The sequence below is a fragment of the Hemibagrus wyckioides genome, unplaced genomic scaffold (genome assembly GCF_019097595.1).
Source record: "Hemibagrus wyckioides isolate EC202008001 unplaced genomic scaffold, SWU_Hwy_1.0 Contig1, whole genome shotgun sequence".
Lineage (NCBI taxonomy): Eukaryota > Metazoa > Chordata > Actinopteri > Siluriformes > Bagridae > Hemibagrus > Hemibagrus wyckioides.
The window spans coordinates 372778-385371 of record NW_026690769.1 but is presented as its reverse complement, the minus strand read 5'-3'; the positions used below and the strand labels follow the sequence as shown (position 1 = coordinate 385371).

Sequence of the window (12594 nt, the reverse complement as noted above, 5' to 3'; positions counted from 1 at the left end):
ATCAATGCAGTGCACAGTCCCGAAGACAGCGGCACGGATCGTGCACCTTGATTGCAACAGACTGGGATTCAAGTTCATATCAGCAAACCTTGTCAACAAGAGCCTAAGGCTGTCAATCCACTTTGCCAAACCTTTCCTGGGTTTGGATCTTGAATCACGTCTGGTAATGGAAGCATGCGTGGTACAACCATTGCTACCGCCTGCCAGAGTGCCTCTCTTTCCCGACCTGGCAGGCCTCCCTTGACCACAGCCCCCAACCATTCAATTGTATGGGTAGTGTGGCCGAGCGGTATAAGGCGCTGGATTAAGGCTCCAGTCTCTTCGGGGGCGTGGGTTCGAATCCCACCGCTGCCAGGTGACCTTTTGGGTCGATGACAGCAGAAGGTTGTTCCTTCACCCACACCTTCAGGGGTGTGTGGTTGAGTGCGAAGCCTTAATGCTGAGTTCACACTGCAAGATATTCAAAGTTTTTGGGTCACCATTGTTTTCACACTGCACGACTATCTATCGGCTTTATTAAATAAATGATGAAAACCTATAACCTCTAATTAACTATAACATCGTGCTCCAACACTCCGTCCAGCGTGTATCCAGCCTTGATGCCCAATGATGCCTGAGATAGACACAGGCTCCCCGTGACCCGAGTATAGATCGGATAAGCGGTACAGACAATGAAATGAAATTGTGCTCCAACCAAAGCCATGCTTGCTGATATTGAATAGAATAGAATAGAATAGAATAGAATAGAATAGAATAGAATAGAATAGAATAGAATAGAATAGAATAGAATACAACAACAGTGCACTGAAATATAATACAATGAAGAGCATAGCAAGTAGTATAGAAAAATAAGAAATAAATAGGAAAATAATAAAATATTTAAAGAAATACAAAAAAAACATTAAACTGTCCAAGGATTTCCTATGAAAATGATACAAATCTAACCCAAAAATAATCTGTTTGCTGTTTAAAAACAGATAAATTATATAGTTTAGAGATTTATGTTTTTCAGGATCCTTTGATAAATGCAGTCTGCACCTCGTTGCTCAGGCTAGAATCTGTCAGTTTTGTATTCAACTGAAGTTGTGAATACTGTCACTGTCCAATCTTCTGCTGTAAGTCTGTTTCCAGTGTAACCTCAGAGTCCTGCTCTTCAATAACAGCAGAGGATCCTGAAGTCCTGTAGCTCATCCACATCAAGATTGGACATCTTTTATTGTTATACATGCTTCTCTCTTCACCGTGATTGTAAAGAGGGGTTATTTATAGACTGTTGTATCAAAATCCCAAAAAATTTTGTTCAGAACAGTTTCAGAAATACTCAAAATCCTCATCTTAAAACAAAAAACATGCCACAAACTCAGTCAGATCACATTTCCCTACATTTGGATAATTAATATGAATAAATCTGGATGATTAAACCCACATCTGCTCTGATTGTTTGTAAAAGGCCATTGCCTTAGCACACATCCTGCAAAGCAACATGCATTTCCAGGATGTACATGCATAATTACACATGAACAAAAAAAATAATGAATGAAAATGCAAGAGAAAATGTCAATAAGTTTTATTAAAAATAGACAGCAACAACACGTGACCCAATGGCTCAGATAGCATCAGTAAAATATTTTTTAAGCCTGAAACATCTAGATTTGTGAATTTATTGTAATTAATGTGTAGTTGTCATATTTGAACCCACTTTGTTTTCATTTACTATTTCTTTCAACTGCATGTGGCCATATTTTTTTATTTATGTCTGCGGTTAACTGATAAAAAGTTGCTGTAGTTTTTAGAAACCTTTTGTATGTGTATGTGCTATCTGATGTTTTTGTAAAGCCTTTCAGTGACTCTGTATCACTGTGCTTCTACTCTAAGAGCACAATGATAGAGTGCAGAATCTGAGAGCTTTAGACCTCTGATAGTGAGTTCAGTAGAGTCTCTGCTTGTTTTTAACTCTAATTGACGATCATCAAGAGTTCTCTGATCAGGTCCTGACCATGCTCCTTTATACAGTAAAAACTGTGGTGCGCTGTTAGGATATTGTTTGTACCATTAAAGATAAATGTCTTCACTACTTGTCTCATATGAACATTTCAGAGTAACAGTCTCTGTTTCTTTCTTGACAATGTTGGCATCTTCATCTGTTGGTCCAGTTTTATCAGCAAAACTGTAAGTAACATAAAGAAATATATCAGTGTGTATCAGTAGTTTTTGTAAAACAAATACTGATTGAAGAAATTACTAGGTTAATACAAACATGGGTATTAATTAATATAATTAAGTAACTGATTATAAATCCATTGTAATTATTAATACAGTTGATTAACAAATGAAAATAAATTACCTGTAGCTAGAGTGAGAATCAGTGGTATGTATCTCACTATGTACAGTAAGTTGTATAGTTGATCCATTTCTGAACACAGCTCTGTGAGGATTCTGTATAATAGTGCTGTATGTGCTGAACTTTACACGTCTCTAGAAGGACACACCCAGGAAGTGATGCAGTTGTAGTGTAGAGTCATTAATATGTCTTTGTTGTATTTTAAGATTCATCATCTATACCATACTATAAGCCTTTATCTGTTTGTGTGTTTTTTAAATTATTTGTACATTTATAAATAATTATGATAATTTGCTGTGGAAAATCATAGGAAACTGGATCCAGATTTAAACCAAATCTCTCATAAGTAAATTTGCTGTGTCTGTTCCCAAAAGGTAATTAAATTCACTTCACTTCATTTTTATTTGTACAGCACTTTTAACAATGGACATTGTCTCAATGCAGCTTTACAGAAAAACAGAAATTCAGAATAGAAATTACAAAGTTGAAAATTAACTTTACCCCTAATGAGCAACTCTGAGGCAACAGCGGCAAGAAAAAACTCCCTGAGACGATATGAGGAAGACTCAAATGTGAACCCATCCTCATCTGGGTGATACCAGAGAGTGTGATTATGAATAAATTACCTTCTAATTGTATATTATCAAACATTAAAAGCAGCAGAGGAGATGATCAGATCCACTTGTTTAGTTTTATCATCAACTTTAGCAGACAGACGTGGTGGCATAGGGTTTTACATTTTACCCTCCTTTCTGAAAAGATCAATGATAACTTACCTAATGAAAGCCACAGACACATGAATATAACAGTGAACATGATGAATGGTGTTAGTAAAATGACAATATTCTGAGGTCTTTCTGTACTCTATTATATTAATATTTCAGAGGTTCATGTCTCCACAAAGTGTGACATTCTCCATCCCGCTCCCTGTATTCCAGAGATAGGCTCCAGGTTGGAGCTTTAATTTTCAGAGGTAATTACAGCGGGACTTGAATCTTCTTGGACCTCTGGAGAAACAAGCTTCCAAGCGAGAACCAAACTGGCAGTGCAAGTTTCCATTAGTTTTATCCCAACCACTCTATTCCATTTAAAACCAGGGCTCATCCGGGATTTGAACCAGGGACCTCTCGCACCCTAAGCGAGAATCATACCCCTAGACCAACGAGCCAGGATGTCCCTATTCAGCTTGATGTGTGCCAATGGAGGTTCACTGTACTCTGTAACTGTATGACCTTCCTGTTCATATGGACTGGGGTCCGAGTAAAAGGAACTCGGTTACACAAAGTCAGGTTAACAATAAAGCAAGGGCTCCTGTGGGATTTGAACCTTTTTGGAATCCAGACGCTAAGTGTGAACCAAGTAAGCAGCTCTTGCCATTGGGCCAAATATGTCATTAACCTCGGTGGACATGAAGATCAAAATCAATTCTTGTAGAACAAGCTTGCTTTAGTATCAGGTGGAGGTTTCAGTATAGGTCAAGTTTACAGGATTGTAGCTTCTTTGCTGGAAACTGTACTGTTGCTCCAGTATAGCTTGGTGAATATTATGAGGCTTCAAGTAGTTTCTGTGATATTTGCAGTAAGTTTAAAAATGATTCCAGTTGTTAATAAAATTGAATTAGCTGGTTGCTAAAGAAACTCAGGTGGCTGGTGGGGTATGGTTTGGTAACTGTTACAAGGTCTCATCTGTTCGATAGGGTGACACTAGGAAGCTGTAATGGAGTCCCATGTGGTTGCTATGGATTTTAAAAAATATTTTAGTATGATTTATGTCATTTACAGGGTTGTTACTGTAGTCTTAGATTTCTGTTCTTGGTGAACAGGAATGAAACCCGATGTGGTCTTTAGCTGTTGTAGCTCATCTACCTCAAGAATTGATTATGGGGCACTATTTCAGTAGAGCTTATTTATTTCCTGATTGTGTGATGGAAACTGTGTTTTTATTTTCCACAATTCTTATTCTTAGTTATACATACTTTCAGGTATCCTGTAATTCTCAAAAATATATTAAAGACCCTGCAAAGACACACATGATGAACACATTAAATCTCATGCTCAGTAAAATAAACAAACAAACAAGCAAACAAACAAACAAATAAATAAATAAAAATAAATCAAATCAGCTGCTTGTCAAAAGAGTTTACAATATCCACATTTTCCAGCATGTGATCTTTACACTGTCATTAAGTAAATAAACAATCAAACCTGCCACTATTGTTTATGAGAACTGCACTTAATACTGCAGAGGGAGTGAACATGTGGCTTCTTCAAACACACACCTAACTTTTCTATCTGTATTTGGATTCACTTAGAATGTTTTGTCTATTCAATTCAAATAAAGTATTCATATATGGTTATATACATATATTTCTATTGGATCAATAACTCTTTTGTAGTGGTAGGCCTGCAGAGAGCAGAAAAGTTACAAAAAGAAATTAACTTTACATAATGGAGTCCTAATGGAGTTCTCTATTATCAAAGTCTTTCAGATTTAAACAGCTGTCATGTTACACAGGCATTCATAAGCTTACATAGGACCCGGAGAGCTCTGCTTTGATGGAGTCCCGATGAGAAGGAGTCCTCAGGAACCGAATCGGAGCCACGGAGGCCAGCTGTACGCCAACTGCATCCTGTTAAAACATAAAAAACAAAAAAATCTCTGTAATTCACTTATGGTGTTCTAGATGGCTTCTTAATTTACACCTTAACACGAAGCAGGATGTAAGCCTAAACATGTCCTGTTCTCCAAAAAAGATGATGTACTGTACATTTCCTCCCGCCGCCCCATCATAAGTGCTTCTTCTCATCACAGTTTCATAATAACACATCTAACATTCTGTCACGTTCCTTACAGTAAAAACAGCTTGAGTAAAATAAAGGAAAGGTTTGTTTACCGGTTAAAAGTTTTGCATTACTCATTACGATATTTATCTTAATGATGCTACCAAGTTAATTATCCAGGCTTGCTAACAGTGTAGATAAACCAGTGTTTTTTTCACCCACAACCAGAAATAGAGGATTTTGATATTTAAAAAAAAGGGAGACGGAAAAATACAAAAATTTCTTTTTTAACGCCGAAACGTTAATGAACCTGTGAGTTTGTAAACTAGTTAAGCTGAGAATAAACAGACAAATATTAGCATTAGTTAGCAGTATCTAGCATTAGCATTAGCTTGTGTAAATTCACCGTACACGGTGACTGATTAAAGTCTCAAAAACCTCCTGTCCCAGTCCATCATCCGAAATCTATCTAAATATTATACGGAATAATTATTAAAACCTTCACCCGAGTTCAGCAAGCTTTACACTCTATATGATATTGTGTAAATGAAATGATTAGCGAGGTTCGCTAGCTAGATAACATACATCTGTAACCAAGTCCTGTAATTCGCAGCAAACCTTTTACATTTCCCTGGACAAGCACACTCCACAACTCCTGACACTTTTCAGAGCTAAGGCATCGAAGGATGGTACCATTGGCAACCAGATGGCTAAAATATTAAAAGACTATCATGAACAAGTAAGTGGAATTCCCATTGAACATACTCAAGGGCTGTACAGGTTAAAAATATTGTCACATTATCAATAATTAAAATCAGTTAAATATAATAATGATGAATGTTTTCAGTTGCCAGAAAAGACAAAAACATGAAGGCATTCTAAAACAGTAGTCTATACAAACAAAATAAATAAATTACACAAAGTAGTGCTGAATAACATGCAAGTAAGTGAATGATGACAATTTTTGTGTGTGGATGAACTAATCCTTAAAATGTGCTTGTGCTGTTATTAAACTGCCTAAAGGAATTTGCCTGTTATGTGGATTAGTAAGAAAGTGCCAGGTAATAACTAGTGCTGTTACATGTTGTAGCTAGGTTTGCAGTGTTAGAATGTTGTCTCATCATTAATCATGTTAATAAATTCAAAATGTTGCTTAGTTGGGAATTAAAAGTATGGTCATTTTTTGTTTTGTCTTTAAGGATCAGGATGACATCAGTGTCATTGGAACTCTTGTCCTGGCTGGACTGCCGCTTTACTTGAAGGAAGACTCGTCAGATGTTTTCAAGACACACACGGTAAGGCTCATCAGGACTACTTTCTGAAACATTTTGATCTTTTTGTTCACATCGAAAAAAATACAGCTAGAGTAGCTGTACAGTTGATCATTTCAGTAATCTTAAAGGAAAGGTTTACTCAAATGATGATTATATAATTCATTTACTCACCCTCGTGTAATTCCATTAGATTTTTGTTAAAGGTACGTTTAAATCTTTTTCTCTCCTTTTGTCTGTCCAATTAAAGGCAATCTGTATTTTCAAGCTTCAAAAATTACTTTGATTTAGACTTTACTAAAATATTAACATGGTTCAACACACACATTAAACACATTATCTAAATATAATATCTAAATTTGATGTGCATTGTTTCCTGTATGTTTATATCATTGTCATATGTAAAGCTCATACTCCAAAGTCATGAACATGATCTGCACTATTTGCAGAGGCTTGTTATGTTGTAATTATAAGGTTTAGTTTATTCTAATGGGAACCACTGGTATTAATTTTGTTTTGCCTCTTTGTTTTTTTGTTTGTATGTCTTGATTGTCCTTGAAGATGACGTGGTGATGTCTTCAAAATCCTAGGTCAGTGCTCTGATGCTGCTTTTTGGGCTGCTTTATGCCCTTCATATCAGCTACCCCAAGAAGCTGACTTTTTTTTTTTTTGGTTCCTGGAACCAAGGAAAGTTCGATTTTGCTTAGTCTTTAAATCTGTTTGTGTTCAGGTAACAGATGTAATTAAGTCCAAATAACATTTTAGCTACACAAATGGTTTGAGGAAACCGATTGCCTTAAATGGTTTGAGTTGACTGAACTCAAATTAATCAAGACTAACTTTATCAGTTTGTGTTCTGTCAACTCAAACCATTTAAGGCCATCGATTTCCTCAAACCATTTAAGTAACTATATATATATATACTTTACTACTTTTTTATTTATTGATTTATACCACAGAATTACCACAAACATTGTTTGTGTCTGTGGTTTTCTGATAACAGGTTGGTAAAGGAAGGATCTTTGATGTGGTTTTAGAATCTTCATTTATACTGGTTTATACGTTTTATTAATATTGACTTAAGAAATAAAGAAATGACTGGATGAATAATAAAAAAACATGGTTATTAATTAATGCAACTAATTAACTCATTAAATATGATTGTAAGAATTAAAACTTTTGGTAAACTGATTAAAATGAATTACCTGTAACTAGAGTGAGAATCAGTGCATCTGACTTCACCTCTTAAACATATCTTTTGGAGTTAGAGGTCAGGGCTGTGTCTCAAAAGACACAATAACTTACAATACTTTAACCTTTCATACTAACTTTTTAAACTTTTTAACCATGAAGTTATGACATTGAAAACTCACAGCTGAAAATGTTAAATATGAATTCCACACGTTTACTTTCTTTGTTGCTTGTTTTAATCTGCTTCTGAGAGAAATTCCGTTTCCAAGCACGTCATTTAATGTGTTTGACTTCATGCAACAGTATTAAACTCATGCAATATACTGTAGGGATTAAGTTGTAATGTTTTATTTATAAGGCCATATACATCAACGTGTTTGGAGTAATGTTCAAAGCAGATAAGTTATACCTACCTTATTATTAAAACAGATGGATGTGCATGCAATGAGTCAAGTTTCATTTTTATGCACTTTTATGCATATGTATAAGTCGTTTTATTCATACCTTAATTTCACTATACACAAATAGGCCATTATTCTCAAAATATCACGAATTTAATCCCGTATTGCTACAAATCTCGTGATTTTTACGTTATTCTCATAGTGTTAACTTTATTCGCGAAATATTACTACTTTGTCACAATTTTATTTAGTTTGACTTTTTTTCTGGAATAACTACCAGTTAAATTTTGCATTATAATGACTTTAATCTGAAGAGGTTTTCCATTTTAATTTTTATCTTTGCCCAGGCATCTTTAAAGTTGAACAAAAACAAGTTATGTGCAAATGGCAGGACAACACCAGCGCAATTAAGTATTTACAAAGCACATAAAATACTTCGCAGCTTTACACTCACACAGTCACGGGTAAATTTATACATATTCATTTAAAATGTAAATATTATTATATATGTATTAAAGTATTAAAATATATACTTTAGAAACTGTGTTTATGTCTTTCAGAATGTATTGTGGATGTTTTCTCACAATCACTACATTACATGTGCAGTTAACAAATTTACTGGACACTTTTTAATGTAACGTGATAAATTACAAGCGTATTTAACAAGAGTATGAAGACTACATAGCAAACTTTGAGTGATTATACTGTATAATGTGCTCAGGCCAGAGGTGTACCATGTGCCACCTGGTGGACATTCTGTGAAGTACAACACATGCATTTAAATACCAAAGCGCCGACATCTGTATACATCAATTTAATTCAATTTTCAATTCAATTTTATTTCTAAAGCACATTTCAATTCAACCTTAGTTTGCCAAAGTGCTGTACAAAAATAAAAAGGATGAAAGCAGGAAAACACATACACATTACAAACAATTAACAGCAGAAGAAAAGAGATGCGTTTTTAACATCGATTTGAATTCAGCTAACGTGGAAGCAGTTCTAATGGGTGATGACAGGCTGTTCCACAGCTTAGGACCAGCTACTGCGAAGGCTCTGTCTCCCCTGCGTTACAGGCGAGACCATGGTATTCACAAAAGATGACCATCTTGGGATCTAAGTGACCGAGCAGGATTGTAAGTGGTGAGTAAATCGGAGAGATATCTTGGAGCTAAGTTTTTAAGAGCTTTATAGACAAATAACAGAATTTTGTAATCAATTCGATATCAGACTGGCAGCCAGTGCAGGGAGCGTAACATTGGTGTGATATGGTCTCGTTTGCAGCTACCCGTGTTTGCAGACACCAGAGCATGCAATGCATACCAGTTACTCTGATTTGGAATAAATTAGCCTGCATTAAGCTTTCAGTAAATGAACAATTATGCAGTGTCATGTGAGTTTAAATTGGGAGTGAGCAGAAACAAAGTAGCTTGAAGACAACTGTCATGTAACAAAGACTCTTTTTCACTGACTTTTTTCTTCTATAAGAATCCGTCATTGTTGTGATATGCTAATTAGGACATGCGGAAGTGTCACGTGACTTTCTGCGCTCCTCCTGTCTCATTAGCACACGAAAAACCTTTTTAAGAATTCAGTTTTATTTTATTGTACAATAACAGTTTGGGGGATTTGATGTTATTGATGTTATTATTCTTTCTTTCTGCTTTGTGTAGGTCTATTTTGAGAACTTATATTACTTTAAACCATTCAAAACATTTAAAAGATAATTCTGTCTTTACTCCACACTTTTTACCAGAGTCTCTGCTTGCACTCCATTACATGACAAGAGCATATCTGATAATCTGTGGTCTCTGTGTTTGGAACAGTGTTCAGAGTTCAGATTGAATTGAATTGATGTTTCTCACACTGAACACTGTGCAAAAGATCAGAAAACTAATGATGCACTAATAAATAAGGCAGTTCTAGTCACTTGTGTAAAAATACCAGGAATTGTTCTGTAGTGGTTATACCATCTGTAGAGATAATGCTATGTGGAGAGCAGGTTTCCTGTGTAATGCTTTAACACAAACAGATTAAAGTACACACATAAAATGAAGCAACAAAACTTTAAATCACACACATTGCAGTGTTAAATTTCAGATATACTCCATCACAGCAGAAGCGACAAAGCATGTGAGGTCTAATTCTTATTTCCTGTGAAGCCTAAAACTCAGTCCTTAGTTCTGGAGGTTTTTCTCATTACCTCGTTGCTGGTCTGTGTGATTGGTGTTAGATGATATATACAGTTCAAGGTGATAAATGTGGAGCCATGCCTTGTCTTTAATGCACTTCTAATTTAATTATAAATTTCACTTAGGAGTAAAGGATTGTCACCAGCAGAACTGCCTTGAGTATAACAAAACTGTGTGAAGGTTTTTGTACAGTGCAGCTGGATTTCCTGTCACTGTGGGCACCAGAGCACAGTAATATAGTGCAGAGTCTGATACAGCAGCAGAGGAGATGATCAGATCCACTTTCTTATCTTTAAGTGTAGCATTCATTCTTGGGGGACGGTTTTCACTTAGATCTCCAGTTTTGTAAATATAAAGAAGGTTTTGGATATTGTCTGTACCACTGCAGGGAGAAGTCTGTAGCACTTGTTACAAATTCACAGGACAGAGTAACATCATCACCTTCATCTACAACATTCTGAGTGGAAAGTGGCTTTATTGAATCTGCCATGGAGTCACCTGTCATAGAGAAGAGAATATAACGTTTTACACAATCAAGCCAGAATTACACACAGAAATCATGCTTTCTATAACACCAGACAATTAATAAACAATACATAATATCTAAACTAACAAAAGGTGTTAACTCACCTAGTGAAAGCCACAGACACATGAATATAACAGTGAACATGATGACTGGTTTTAGCTGAATGAAAAAGCTCTTTCTGTACTCTAATATATTACCATGATAAATGTTCAGGAAGCTCCACCCCCCAGCATCACATGACAGTGTCTCCAGTGTTGATGACAGTGAAACATCCTGGCTTTACATTAAGCCTTGTTTGGGAAACTGTGCTGAAACTCTTTACATAATAAACAAACAAAAACTGACAGCAGGAAAAAATTACTATTAATTAAAATGAGTAAATATTTTATTTTATTATTTTTTATATTTTATAAGTGGTGTCTGGACAAAAAGGTATTTGAAAGCATGTTTATTAAATAGGATTACATTTTCATGAGGTGGTATTTTATTAGGTGAGGAACAAACCAGGCTCTTTTCTTTCTCTTATCTATTATTCTTTATTGTGGATTAAACAACAGATAGAGTCGATATTATTTTGCAAAGAAGTATTTATAATCACAGAAGTCTACATTTTTGGGGATGTGAGCAGGGTCCTTGTATTTGGCCCACAATAAGATAATTCACTACGCCATCTTCTGGAGAAAAGAGAAAAACTTTAACAAACAAGTCTTTTTTTCTTTAAAATCACAAATTAGAACAACAAATAGTCATTTCTGAACTTCTGTACAGAGCCTCAGCTGCTTTCATTAAATTCAGAACTGGCTCTGTGGACTTTTCTGAAAAACTTTCTATCTAATGTAACTGAGTAAACTAGGGAACTACAGTATCTTTTAAAACAACAATATTTTTCCCAAATCAACAAACTGTTGTTTAGAGAGAAAAGCAATTATTATTATTATTATTATTATTATTATTATTATTATTATTATTATATTTTTAATTCTTGCTTCAATTACAAACAAACAAAACAAGGTACATACTCAAGTTACACAATATGACGATATATAGCCAGCAATAGGTTGAACAAACCATTAACAAAGCTGAAAAAATATCATAATATCATCAAAAATGAATAAACAGATAACAATAAATGACCTGTAACTAGAGTGAGAATCAGTGGTATGTATCTCACTATGTACAGTAAGTTGTATAGTTGATCCATTTCTGAACACAGCTCTGTGAGGATTCTGTATAATAGTGCTGTATGTGCTGAACTTTACACGTCTCTAGAAGGACACACCCAGGAAGTGATGCAGTTGTAGTATAACTTTTTACAGATTATTACTTAACAATATCAGTGAGAGTGAACTGAGTAACCAGTACAACACAGAACAAAAACACTGTTACTTCACAAACCATTGCATCAGACATGCTATTTTATCATTGTAAAATATTTATTCCTAAATAAAAGGATATAAAGGTTTGACAGCGGCACACGCAGCACCGCACGCGAGTGGTCTCCTTGTTTGTAGCAGTATCCATTGTTCAACTTAAACTGAATTGACTTTATTTTACTGTGAATACTGTGCACAAGAGCAGAAAACAAATGATGCACTAATAAATAAGGCAGTTATAGTCACTGCTAAAAACCCCAGAATTGTTCTGTAGTGGTTATACCATCTGTAGAGATATTGCTATGTGGAGAGCAGGTTTCCTGTGTCAAGCTTTAACACAAACGAATGAAAGTACACACATTGCAGTGTTAAATTACGCAGATATACTACATAACTAATAAGACTAAGTAATCTAATTAAAAACAATTTCTGAATCTACAAAAATCAATGTTAACTCACCGAGTGAAAGCCACAGACACATGAATATAACAGTGAACATGATGGATGAGCTTATAAATG

General features: G+C 35.1%; 2 non-coding genes across 2 annotated transcripts; one reads left to right on the top strand and one right to left on the bottom strand.

The window, feature by feature from the left end:
- Nucleotides 1–272: 272 nt before the first annotated feature.
- trnal-aag (transfer RNA leucine (anticodon AAG)) lies at nt 273–354 on the top strand. Its single transcript has one exon. It is a non-coding gene; the product is annotated as a tRNA-Leu (tRNA).
- A 3083-nt stretch (nt 355–3437) lies between these two features.
- trnap-agg (transfer RNA proline (anticodon AGG)) lies at nt 3438–3509 on the bottom strand. Its single transcript has one exon. It is a non-coding gene; the product is annotated as a tRNA-Pro (tRNA).
- Nucleotides 3510–12594: the final 9085 nt, after the last annotated feature.